This window comes from Ictidomys tridecemlineatus, chromosome 2 (assembly GCF_052094955.1).
Source record: "Ictidomys tridecemlineatus isolate mIctTri1 chromosome 2, mIctTri1.hap1, whole genome shotgun sequence".
NCBI lineage: Eukaryota > Metazoa > Chordata > Mammalia > Rodentia > Sciuridae > Ictidomys > Ictidomys tridecemlineatus.
This window is the reverse complement of record NC_135478.1, coordinates 87,570,576-87,582,900: the sequence shown is the minus strand read 5'-3', so window position 1 is coordinate 87,582,900 and position 12,325 is coordinate 87,570,576. Positions and strand designations below refer to the sequence as shown.

General features: G+C 46.9%; 1 long non-coding RNA gene across 1 annotated transcript; it reads left to right on the top strand.

Moving 5' to 3' along the window:
• Positions 1-379: 379 nt before the first annotated feature.
• LOC144369861 (uncharacterized) lies at positions 380-1,634 on the top strand. The gene is made up of 2 exons (XR_013429693.1): positions 380-600; positions 1,456-1,634. It is a non-coding gene; the product is annotated as an uncharacterized LOC144369861 (long non-coding RNA).
• The last annotated feature ends 10,691 nt before the right edge of the window (positions 1,635-12,325 follow it).

Sequence of the window (12,325 nt, the reverse complement as noted above, 5' to 3'; positions counted from 1 at the left end):
CCTAATTTTAATTTCTTGCACATGTGGTAGAAACATCTTGGAGAGCTCTCTTAAGCCACTGTTCAAGGGAGTGCCCGGGAGTTTGGAGGGTTTTTTTTTTTTGCATCTCATTTGCATAACAATGACCACAGGTCCAGCTTTCTCCCTCTCTTCCTTTTGCCAAATTTCTGGGCCCCGAGATGCCCTGGGTCTTCCTTCCTCTCCATGCCCACTGAAGCCGGCCCTCCCTAGCCTACCCTGGCTGGTTTCCCTGGGGATGTTCGCTCCTCACTGCGGGTATGCATGTGGGCACTTGGAATATCATTCCCAGGTCTTCACAGAATTTCCTTCCAAATCCACTCCCAAGTAATCACTGCAGGATGCTCTCTATTAGCAGACTGGGCAAATCCCCAAGAATTGGGGTCATTAGGCACAGATTCTAGTGGCTCAAAAATATCACATGGCCTTTCGGGGCATCCCTCCAGCTGTACTGATTCATCCAAACAGTCCCAAATGGAGCTGCGTTTTCAGCAGTGGTCACATCACCCCATGAAAGGAAGATCCGATATAAGTGGGGCGTTCTTGAATTGGTCCCGACTGGAGAAGGCACGGCTAGCATTGGTAGGCAAGGGCCGGGGCTGGGAGCGGTCCTAGAGTTGACAAGACCACCCCACCCTGTGGGGAAAAATAATGCTCTGTATCTTACAGGACTTTCAAGTAGGTGAAAAACCTGTTAATAATTATCCAAGCCCAGAAGCTAGCTCTGTTTTCTCTATCAGCACAAGTCCTTTTTCCTGTTTCAGTGCATGCTGGGTTTTCCATACATGCCACCACCATGTAATCCAAGGGAAACTTGACCTTGACTGTGCTCCAGATGAAACGGAAAAGTGCGGTGCTCCCGACAGCACCACTCGTGGGATTTGGGTTTTCGGCACGGACTGTACCAGCAGCAGCTGTCGTACCCACAGAGGTTCTGAACAAAGGTGCCACATGTGAGCACTGCCTGTGTCCCCTCTGGGCCCTGTTCCTCCTCTCTGCAGCCACTGGGGATGTGTGCACAAGTGAACTCCTGATGGGCACACGCATCCTTACTTGTGATTTGCATTTCAGCATGGTCAAGGGAGGTTACAAAATATTTTCTACCAAAAAAAAAAGTGTTACTAATTTGGATATGACAAGAAGCCACGGTGGCAAATGGCGTGGTGGCACCAGACCAAGAGTTACGTAAGCCTGGAGGCCAGCTGGTATCTGTCACTTGCTAGGTCATCTTCCCTGATCTTGTTTCCTGATCTTCTGTTTCCCCATCTCAACTCTAAGCACCTTGGACTTGAATTCCTCAAATGTAGCAAGAGAAACGGTAGAGTAACAGCCCAGGAAGCCCAGAAAAATATTGTTCGGGATGGAATGTGCCCTCTGCCAGTGATCATAAAGCACGTGACAGTTTGAAGCCATATTTTATTTTACCTCTTCTTACAGGGATGTCACTGCAGATGAACGTCGCTCCACTTTGCAAGGACAGCTGCAATGATCCATGATGAGAGACAAGAGGGAGAGGTGGGGACTGGGGAAAAGTGCACCAGCTCCTCGTGTCAAGTCAGAACCCACTGCTCAGCCCCTGCCAATGGTTGCTAAATACATATGATTTCATATCCCCAGGCCTTTGAATAATCTATGGGTAGTTGGAAACCTGAACTTTCACACAACATCTCCTTATGTCTAAAAATACTGATTCATTCACAAGAGAATTAAATGACGTGTTAGCCTATAAAAATCCAACATTGATGTGTTAGAATCTACTCATGGATCCCTAGTTATAGACTTCTAGATGAAATGAACTCAAGGATTGCTTTCAGATCTGGAAATTAGTATTCTAAGCCAGGGGTCAGCCAACATTTTTTTCTTTTTTCTGTAAGGAGCCAGATAATAAGTACTTTAGATTTTGCAGGCCATAAAGTCTCTCTTGCAACTACTTAGCTCTATTTTGTCAGCTCAAGAGTAGCCACATACAATATTTATGAAAACAGGTGTGCTATGTTCCAAAAGACATTATTTAAAAAAAAAAAAAAGCAAAAAAAAAAAATGGTGGTGAGCTAATTTGATCTATAGGCCATATTTTGCTGACTCTGGTCGAAGTGGTAGACCTTTCCCCATCCGCCAGCAATCGACCAATACAAGTGAACCGTGATTAATGCTTTTTTAAATTTTTTTTTCTGAAGTTCTTTCAGAAAACAGTTGATCTCCCTTGACGACATGTTGAGGTGACTTCTCTTCCTCATTCACCCAATTGCACCATTCCACTGCGGTGCTTCTCCTTGCATGTATGTGTGGTTTTCTTAAGAGGCTCAGTTGTAACATCTGCATGTCTCTAAATGTGAAGAAACCATTGGTGCCCACACTCACTATTGGCTAACCGGGACACGGGGAGCCTGCTTTTGGATCTCTGATATCATCTCGTTCCGTTGTGAGGAATGTCCCCTTGGGTCAGGGTTCGGGATGGTAAGAGAGCCTGACCTTGCCAGATGCTCGCCGCGGCGTTGGTCCAGCAGTCCCTGGAAGACGGACCGCAGGGCGCACCAGCAGTCTGGCGTCCTCATCTGGGCGTCAGGAGCCTGCCTGCCTCTGTTTCTCAACAGATGTGCCCCTGAGGCAAGTCACTTAAATTCCCTGCTGTAAAATGAGGAAAATGAGCTCACTGGTTTCAAAATGCCTGCAGTTGCCTAATTTCTGAAATCCCCCTCTAAACCCACTTGTCTAAATGAGATTCTGGAAAACATTTTACAACGGGAGGAGCTGGTTGAGCAAGCGCACCCTGAACGTCCCCTGGTACCCACAGTCCTTTTCTAGTTAAAAACACCCTCCTTTCCCTCCTCTGGAAGGTGAAGTGGGCTGACCGTGGCCTCTGGGGCGGAGGGTGGGCACATGACCTTATTCTGACCAATCAGAACACTGCATCTTCCAGGCTGGTGATTGGCTCATCATGAGCGTGTGATCCCAGTCAGCCCAATGAGAGCCACAGCTGGGAGGTTGGAGGTTTAATTACATGAAGTCAGTCGCTGGAAGGATAGAAATGTGGAGCTTCTGTGTTCCACGGAGTGAATGGGTGTGTTTCAGGATGAAGCCACCTAAGCTGCGGGCACTGGGGTGGCTTCTGAAACAGAAAGTGCCTGGACAGTCACGGCCAAGGAGGGCTGTACCCTGCACTGGCCTTCTTACGTGACTGGAGAAATTGATCCTTTTATGGAGAAATGCTACATGACACTGAAAAGGAACTGTATTTTTTTTTTTTTCATTCACAAGCAATCGAATCCTGAATGGAGTGCTCAAATTACAGGCACCAGCAGCCCCCTAGTCGCTCAGTTACCACCTCCGCAGGGAGAAGACAGCTAGCTTTGGGGCCAGGCTCTGATGTGACTGCGAGGGGTAGACTAGCAGCTCTGCTTGCGTTGCTCTTTCTGCCAAATGAGGAAGCCTGGCTGGGTTGACAGAAGGCTCAGAGATGACACGTGGCCTTCTGGTTGCAAGAAGTGGAAACCTGCTGGCCCTCCCCGAGGTGAAGGGGGTTATGGGAGGGGCGCAGGAAGCCTGCCGTGGGGCATGTACAGAACACCTTTGGCTCCCAGCCGCCTGCCTTCCTGCGGCCGTTCCTCTGGGCACTCCAGGGCCAGAGCCAGTGCTCTTCTCACGGCCATCTTTCTCTTCTCTTTGTGGAGATGTGTTTCTGGTTCTCCTGACACTCTCCCAGCAGTGGCTGTCCTGGTCCGACGGGTCCGGCCTCAGCAGAGCCAGGTTGGCCCTTCAGAGACTCCAATGCTGACATCCTTCAGTAGAGGAGCTGGATGGGCCCCACGTGGGCCAGGTGTCCACCAGGTGGTCACGTACAAAGGTGTGGCAGCCCTTCTGTGACCATGGAGGGACAGCTTCTCCGGGGAAGCAGCAGGTCAGAAAGGACTTCATGCAGTCTGTGGCACAAAGTGGCTGCCGGGAACCCCGGGCCAGTGCCATCTGCTCCTTTTGCCCTTCATCTCCTCCTCCTCCTCCTCCTTCCCTTTCTCCTCTCCTCCACTTCCTCTGGCTTCCTATCCCTCCCCTCTTCCCTCTCCTCCTTTCTTCAACTTGTCTTCCTGCTCTTCCTCCTCCTCTGTCTCCCCCTGTCCGTCTCTTTTCATCTGAATATCAGTGGCCTTCACGTTCCTCGTTGTGTCACCCCCTCATCTTCAGAATTTCTTACTTTTTGAACATAAAGAAAAGAGAAAGTATACTTTTCTCTGTAAACATGAGTTTTGGGGAAAGACCCGCTTGAATTCTCAGTTCTATCTTGAAAATTGAGCTGGGGCCTCCTGGTCCCCGGGCCTGGCAGAGCCGCGGGGAGAGGAGAGCACAATACGAAATTGAAAGAGCAGCGACAATGTGGGCCTTGTCATTTCTGAACGTCCCTCTCCATGCCCCCTGCCCTGACCTTACTAAGGACAGCATCATATTCAGTCTGTGTCTTTAGTGCTCATAAAATTATGTCAGTGCCATCGCCATCGCGAGGCTCAATGATTTAACGGAAACAATGTAGACTTCCTTTTTTTTTTTTTAACCAGAGATTTTTCTCCAGTAGATTTAATTAGGTCATGGTTCAGTAGATCCCAATAAGTGCCCTCGAAGAGGTTGCTCTTGTCCCTTTGAAATGGCATTGTCTGTAAAACCCCAAACAGAGACGCGCTCCTATGACACTGTTGTTGAACCTGGATTCCCTCCAGCCTGGGCCCTTGCAGGCAGCCAGGGCGGTGGTGATGGGAGGCTGGCCTCCGAAGACACACCATGTGACCCCCGGAATGTGGAGGCCGGCTCTGTGCTGCCCTTGCAGCTCACTGTGGGCAGATCCGAGGTTCCGCCGGCTGCGTTCCACCCTGGCATGGCCAAGCCAGCCACTGAGCTGTCAACAGCCCTCAGCAAGAGGCGAGTCCTCATCAGAGCCTGACACCGGCCAAGTCCGCGGTGGTGCCACAGTCTGCCTCCTCCGCCCAATAGCACCCAAACAATTGAGCTTTTGTGCTCATGGTGACCGGCGCTGCCCAGCCTGGACTTGGCCGACTACAGCCCAGGAGGCAGGTGAAAGTAGCTGATGCTCAGGACCCCAGTGCCAAAGCCCTCTTAGAGGAGGAAGTTGAGACAGACAGATGGGGTTCAGATGCTGTGTGACCTTGGAGTTGTTGTTAACCAGCCATCGTGACCTCTTTTGGACTATGGACAGGTTACCGTCTCAGAATTTTTTTTCTTCTCCTCTGGATTATACACAGCACATGGTGAGATTTGGGCACATGTTACCAGTTCCAACTATCAATAGCTGTTAATCCTGTGGGTGATCTTGAGTGTGTCAGGGTGAGGAAGGGGAGAACAGACCCATGGCCACACACCCCCATCCACAGGGCAGGTTCCAGCCTCACATAGCAGGTACGCCTATCCCAGACTTAAAGTTAGCCAGAAAGTGACTTTTGACTTTTTTAAACAATTCAGAAATATAACGTAGAAACTCTGTGTGGACATGGTAACTTTAGCAGTGGATTGGCACGTGCCTGCAACCTCACTTAAGTCAATGAACAAACCTGTCCCCGGCCTCTGTCCCTTTCTGATCATAGCTACCCACATCCCACAGAGGACCAACCTGTTACAATCATTATTTCCTGAATAATTTTTGAAACATTTTGTCACCTACATATGCATCCATCAGCCATATAGTTTACTTTTGCCGGCTTTGGAATTTCATAAAGTGCATTTCTTTCACAAGGGCATGCTTTCTTTCTAAAGTGAGTCTCATTCTTACCTTGTGCCTTTGCCCGTCATGGTGTCCGGGGCAGGAGCATGTGATTGGAGCTCCTTCAGTTCCACAGCTGTGGACTCTTCCACTGTTCAGAACTTGAAATGGTTGAGAGCAAGCAACTCGCTTGCTCCTGTGTGGTGAAGTCTCCAAAGGTGATCACTGTGGGTACTTGCCCGAGTCCCATCCTCCAAGTGGCAGACTCTGTGTTCCTCCCCTCAAATCAGGGACAGCCTTGGGAACCTGCCTTAACCAGTAGCATATGAGGAAATGCCATTTTGAGAACTTCAAGTCCAGACCTTAATAGGACTTTCTGCCTCCTGGAAGCCAGCAAGCAGCTCTTAAGATGTCCAGTTACCCTGAGCTGACCACTCATGAGGAAGCCCAGGTGTCCAAACAGGAGGAAGGCCAAGTTGGGAAACAGCAATGCCCCAGGAGGCCCTGCCTGCTCCAGTCCTTGTAGCCAGAACACCAGCCACAAGAGTTTCCCCGTCCACCCTGGACTTGCCAGGCCCAGAGGCACCGCATGGAGCAGAAGAGCTGTACCTCCCAGCCCAGCTCAGACTGCAGAACTGTCTGGAAAAAAAGTTGGTCATTTGAAGACCTTAAATTCGGGGGCGATTTGTCACGCAGCCATAGATAACTGAAAGACAGCGAGCCCAAAAAGGTCCTTCCCCCCCTCTCTGAAATGTGACAAGTTTCTTTTCTTTTTTTTTTTTTTGGATGAGATCTTATTTACATTTCTGTACATTTTTTAAAACGCATTTCACATGGTCTCTTCTTCACCCCCACATTTTAGCCACACTCTTGTGTGTTTGTAGAAACAGTACTGGGTTTAAATCAACAGGTGACACATGGAATAAAAAGAAAGGGAAAGAAACACAAACGATTTGCAACTAATGTAAAGATTTCAGGGTACATTGGATTAGGGAGAGTTGGATGGATGAGCCATGCCATTCTGACCCATGAAAGCATCTTTTTGGATAAAAACACTAACTGGAAGAAAGAGATATCAGTTTCACACTGGGAAAAAAAACAAAACAAAACAGGTATGGGCCATCTTCCATCGACACTAGGTGAGAAATGAACTGCAGATCTTGCTAGAGCCCAGGCGCAGCAATAGTTAACAGCCTGCTCCCAGGTTCCTGCCGCGGGTGGGGGTCTGAGCGAGCCCCTCTGCATTTGCACAAAGGTAATTGCTCCCGATGCTACTTAAGCCGGGAAGCAGCCTTAACGTGTTCATTTCACTAGAGCTTTTGGGTTCGTTTTTCCTTTCAAAGGCTGCGTGCATTGAATGTTCTATAAAAGAATGAGCATAGTGGGCAAAGGCAGGGGAGGAGGCTACGGAAACTAACTGCTTTTAAAAAAATAGAAATATTACAGTGTGGTAGAATAGTTTTCAATACAAGGGAGGCTTTAGAAGTTCAAGGTCCTTCCAAGGAGCTGGTAGAGGCTGATGGAAGCAGACAGGACTGGGTTGGAAAGTGGACACACCACTTCCCAGCCACCAGCTCTGGGCGAATCACCAACATTTCCCAAGCTTCAGTTTCCCCATCTGTGAAATGGGACTAAGGAAGACCTCACAGGGTGGGAGAGAAGAGTCAAGAGAAATGGTCTTCTAAGAAAGGGTCCAGTCCAATGCCTGACACAGGAGTTGAGTTCCCCCCATGGAAGTGGTCACGGGACACAGTTCTGGAAATATTGACAACCCCTCTGCAGGGCAGAGGATTCAGGGATCTGTCTCATGGAGCAATTCAGAAGGATCCCATTGTTCCTGTGGAGACACGCCGTGTGTGTGCCCTGCATCAGCAGCATTGCCCGGGGCCAGGGCACCATCAGATGGCATTGAGCAATGGTGGGAATGGTTTCCACTGTTTTGCGGTTCTTCCTGACTTCTCCCAGCTGGAGACAAGAGTCCCTAGGGGAGGGAGTGAGGTATTATGATCCTTAAATGAGAAGTCGTCCGTAATAAGCCATCCATTTGGGCAATAAAGGAGCCCACATAGACACCACGTCGAGATTTCCTGCACATTGCTTTGAAATCCCCCAAGCCTGGCGCGGCAGATCGTAGCTAAGGTGGTTATTATCATTCCCAAAATGTGAAAGGAAGGAGGAGTTTTTTCAGAACACTCTTGGCTGAGCATTCGACGTTATTCTGGGTGTTTTATTCTGACCATCTTGTTTAACCCTCTGTAACAATTTATTTCCCCCACCTTCCAGATGCAGACCTGAGCTAAGGACCGTGACACATCTTAGACAAGTCCACTCTCCTCAGCATTTTCGGGGCCGAGCTTTGAATCCGGACCTAATTCTGAAACAGAGCTCTCTCTCCCTGCCTGGGTCCTGCGGGTGGAGTTGGGATAAGTGGGGGAGGAGCTGGAGAGCATGGAGCCCCCACTCTCCACAGGGTTATGCTCTGCTCACAATAGCCAGGTCAGAGCTAGAGAAGGGTGCTGGTGGGAGGGAGGAAGACTGGCTTAGGGTGAGAACTCCTTCAGTTGAGAAAGAAAGAAGTGGGGCCGGGGATGGAGCTCAATGGTGCAGTGCCTGCCTGGCACACGGGAGGCCCTGGGTTCCATCCCCAATACTGGGAGAAAAGAAAAGTGCAGACTCCAAGTGCTAGAAGTTAGCAGAAAATCAAGGCTTGGTATCCATGGAGGGTCAAGGAGAATTGTTCAGGATTCAGACCATGGAGAATTAAATAAATTAAAGGGAATCTTTAATTTAGATGTGGAGGGGAGAAATTTGACCATGTAAAAGGGACAAATCAAAAAATCAGGCATTGGCTTCTGGTGATTCCAAATGCCCAATTTGCCCTAGCAAATTCTGTGGTCTGGTTTAGCGGTGGATGTCCAGGAAGGAAAGAAGCGAATGTTGCAGAATCACCGGGGTGGAAGTCAGAAAGGCATGCCTGTCTCAGATTCAGATGGATTCTTAAGGCGACATTTATGCAGCCAAAGGTTTCTCTTTCCTGCTGTGGGTTGTCATTCTCAGAACGCTGTGAGAATTTTGGTTCTGGCCATGAGGGAGTAACTGATACCAACTCACCCTTCCTCATAAGCAAATATTTGAAGCAACTGCTTTTGGACATTGGACAGTGGACAGTGCCGAGCTGTGATGGCTGAGGAAAGAGAACACCTGGGCTCACTCCATGTTCACCCCAGCTTTCCACCCAAAGCACAGAGAAATTCAGCCCAAACAGGTCATATCACTTTGTATAAAAATCAAAAGATTGGCGTGTGATGACACCAATGCAGCTGGAATTTGTGGGTGACATGAGAAGCTGAGAGCAATAAGAAGCATGAGAAATCTGCATAGGTTTCCCCTAAGTTTGGGCCAAAGTTTTAACTCTGTGTATGCAAGGTTAAGTTTCTGAAACTTAGCAGAGAGCAGCCACTGGCAGGGGTGGGGACAGGGTGTTGCAAATTAAACAATGATTCCAGAGGTTACATAAGGGTAGGGAACATTGGAGATCTGATTAGAAAAAGAGAAGAGGTTGTAGGCAGAACCCAGACATCATTTGATACCTCTAGAAATTTAATGCGTCAGGAGCAGAACTAGTCCAGCCTTAGAGAAAGGGCTACTCCTTGCCTACAATAACAAAACTTTTACAGCTTGCTACCACAAACCAGCACCCTACAAAACCAGTTGCCTGCCCAAACAACTAAACTCTTTTAAAGAAGACAAAAGAATGTCAATTTTAAAAAATATGGATGCCACAGTTTCCAAAATATGATAAAAAACGAGTAGATACATGAAAAACAAGATTGCATGATCCATCATCAAGATGAAAAAGGCAACAGAAATATATTCCAGGGTGACACAGATGTGAATTAGGACATGGGACTTTATGGCATCTATTATGAACACATTCAAGAAAGGAGAACAAAAAATAAGGAGGGATGTGAGGGGGAATTTCAACAGAGGAAAGGAAACTACTAGGAAAATCAAAAGAAAAGTAAAAACTTAAAAATATGGTATTTGAATTTTTAAAAAAATCACTGGATGAGTTTAATCATCAGATTAGATATTAAATCACCGCAAAAGAAAGGATATTGAGCTTCAAGATGGGCGGAGACCAATTATTCAAACTGAAGCACTTAAGAAAAAAAAATTAGCAGATTCTTGGAGACCCAAGGATGATATCCAATACCCTAATGCAGTTGTGACTGGCGTCCCAGGAGAAGAGGACACAGACATTGGGGTAGTGGACACTATTTAACAATTCTTAACTGTATTTGAGGCAATGGTGACAGAAAAATATTCTAAATTCGAAGGAAAATAACCTGCTGACTCAAGAATTGCAACAAACCCCAAAGAAAGATGAACATGTAAAAAGTACAGCTGGCGTCACGACCATCACGTTGCTGAAAACCCAAATCAAGGAGAAAAAAAAAAATCTTCACAGGAACCAGGACAAAAATGAGACCTTTTGCATACTACAAGGAGCAAGGCAAAAAGGTTCCCTCTGTGGATAATGCCCTTTCAAAACAAAGACAAAAGAAAAGCAACAGACCCTAAAGGGTTCATCGCCAGCAGTCCTGCCCACAAGAAAAATTAAAGGAAGTGCCTTAGACTGAAAATTAAATCTACACAGAAATATGAAACGCATCAGACAGGATAAATATTAGCGCCCCTTTAAAAATTCCTTAATTTCTTTAAAAGACAATTGTTTAGAGCAAACATAGTTAACAACGTGTTGTGGAGCCCGCAACATCTAAAACAGTGAGATAAGTGGTAATGGCACCAAGTGAGGCAAATAGAGGTGAAAGCCGTAAGGTTCTCAAGGTAGAAGAAAAACAGCGTGTTCAGATTGATTCTAGGTTTATGGCGGTGACAAATGTTAGTTCAGATTACATCATGATAAATTAAAGATGCATATTATAATCCTCGGAGAAAGCATTCGAAACTCAAAAGAGGAAATTATAATGGTCCTGCAAATACATTCAGTACAAAAGAAGGCAGCAGAAGGGGAAAATAATTATTAAAAAAAAAAAAACAGGATTAGACTGGGGATGTAGCTTAGTGGTAGAGCACTTGCCTAGCATGCACAGGGTCCTGACGGTTTACTACCCAGCATCCCAAAAATAAAAATTAAAAAGAAAAGAGCTGGGAGAAATAGAAAACAAATACCAGGATGGTAGGCCATATGGACAATTACAATTACCCAGTCGTATGAATAGTTATTCTATGAATAATTACAATGAATATAAATGGACTAAATACGGCACTTAGAAAGCAGAGATTGTTTGACTAGATTAAAAAGAAAACAACTATCAGTTGTTTGGAAAAGGTCATCGTAAATGTAAAGACAAAGATTGGCTAAAAGATTCAAAAGATATCATTAACAACGTAAGCACAAAAATCGTAAGGTGGCTCTATTAATACTGGACAGCGTAGCATTCAAAACAAACAGGACCTAGAATGATAAAAGGGTCAAAAACATGAATTTGCTAAGGCAGCAGGAGAATCCTAAAAGCCCACACAGCAGAGTTTCCAAAGAGAGTCACCGTCCATTCCTTCCTGCTATGACATGTCACTCCACAGCTCAGGAAGTAGAGTCTGTTTCTCCTTTTGAATCTGAGCTGTCCGGTGACACACCTTGACCCAATCTCTCTTCTTGGCTCCAATGCTCACAAAATTGCCCTTGCACACATGAGAGTCCTGCCAGGCAGCCTCCATGTCTCTGCTTATTTCTCTAGATTGCAAGGTGGCTGCTCGTCTCTGGTGGCCTCACTGTGGATGGAGTGACCTCCACACCCTCCCATCCCCTGGATCACCTATTCTCTACCCGGCTCCTCTCCGTGTAAAGGCCATAGAATGGCTTCTATGTTGCTGATAGGACTCTGATGGGAACAGGGAATATAGGAGCTTGTTTTCTCCATTGCCAGACGGAAGGAGGGGAGCTCAGCCCTGCCCCCGGCTGGTCCTTCCCCATCCTGCCCTGGCAGACGGGGCTGACTTCTTTGGCACCCACCAGAACTCGTGGTCCAGCAAAATGTCAGCTGACTTTGATCTGCCATTAAAAAATGACTTTTACAAATGGAAATTCTTTTCCATCGGTATGATTTAAACAGAGCAATCAATGTTTAAATAATAAATGCCCTCGTTTTGGGAAGTCTGTCCTCTCCTGGCAGCTCTCTGGGCTTGTCTGGGTCGATGCTGCTGCACTGGGTCTCTGCTTTTAGCACCTGCACGGGTCTGAGAAACAGGCAGGAGCCACCGCTGGGCAGCAAGACCCCTGGGGTCAAGACCTGGGGTGAGCATGTTCTCAGACTTCTGTGAAACTTGGGACCACCATCCAGGAGTGGCCTCCAAATCCTCATTCCCCACACTGAGCATCACAAGGAACTTCATGGAAGGGGTTCTCATAAGCTTGCAAATGGCTAAGTGGCAGGATTGAATCTAAGTCTCTCTGTCAAAAAAAAAAATCATCTATTGAAAATCCACTGGATGCTGGATCTTATTTATTTCTAACAATAAAGCTGAGCAGTTGATATTTACTCCTTTCAATTGATGGAGTGTGTATCGTGAGTATTTATC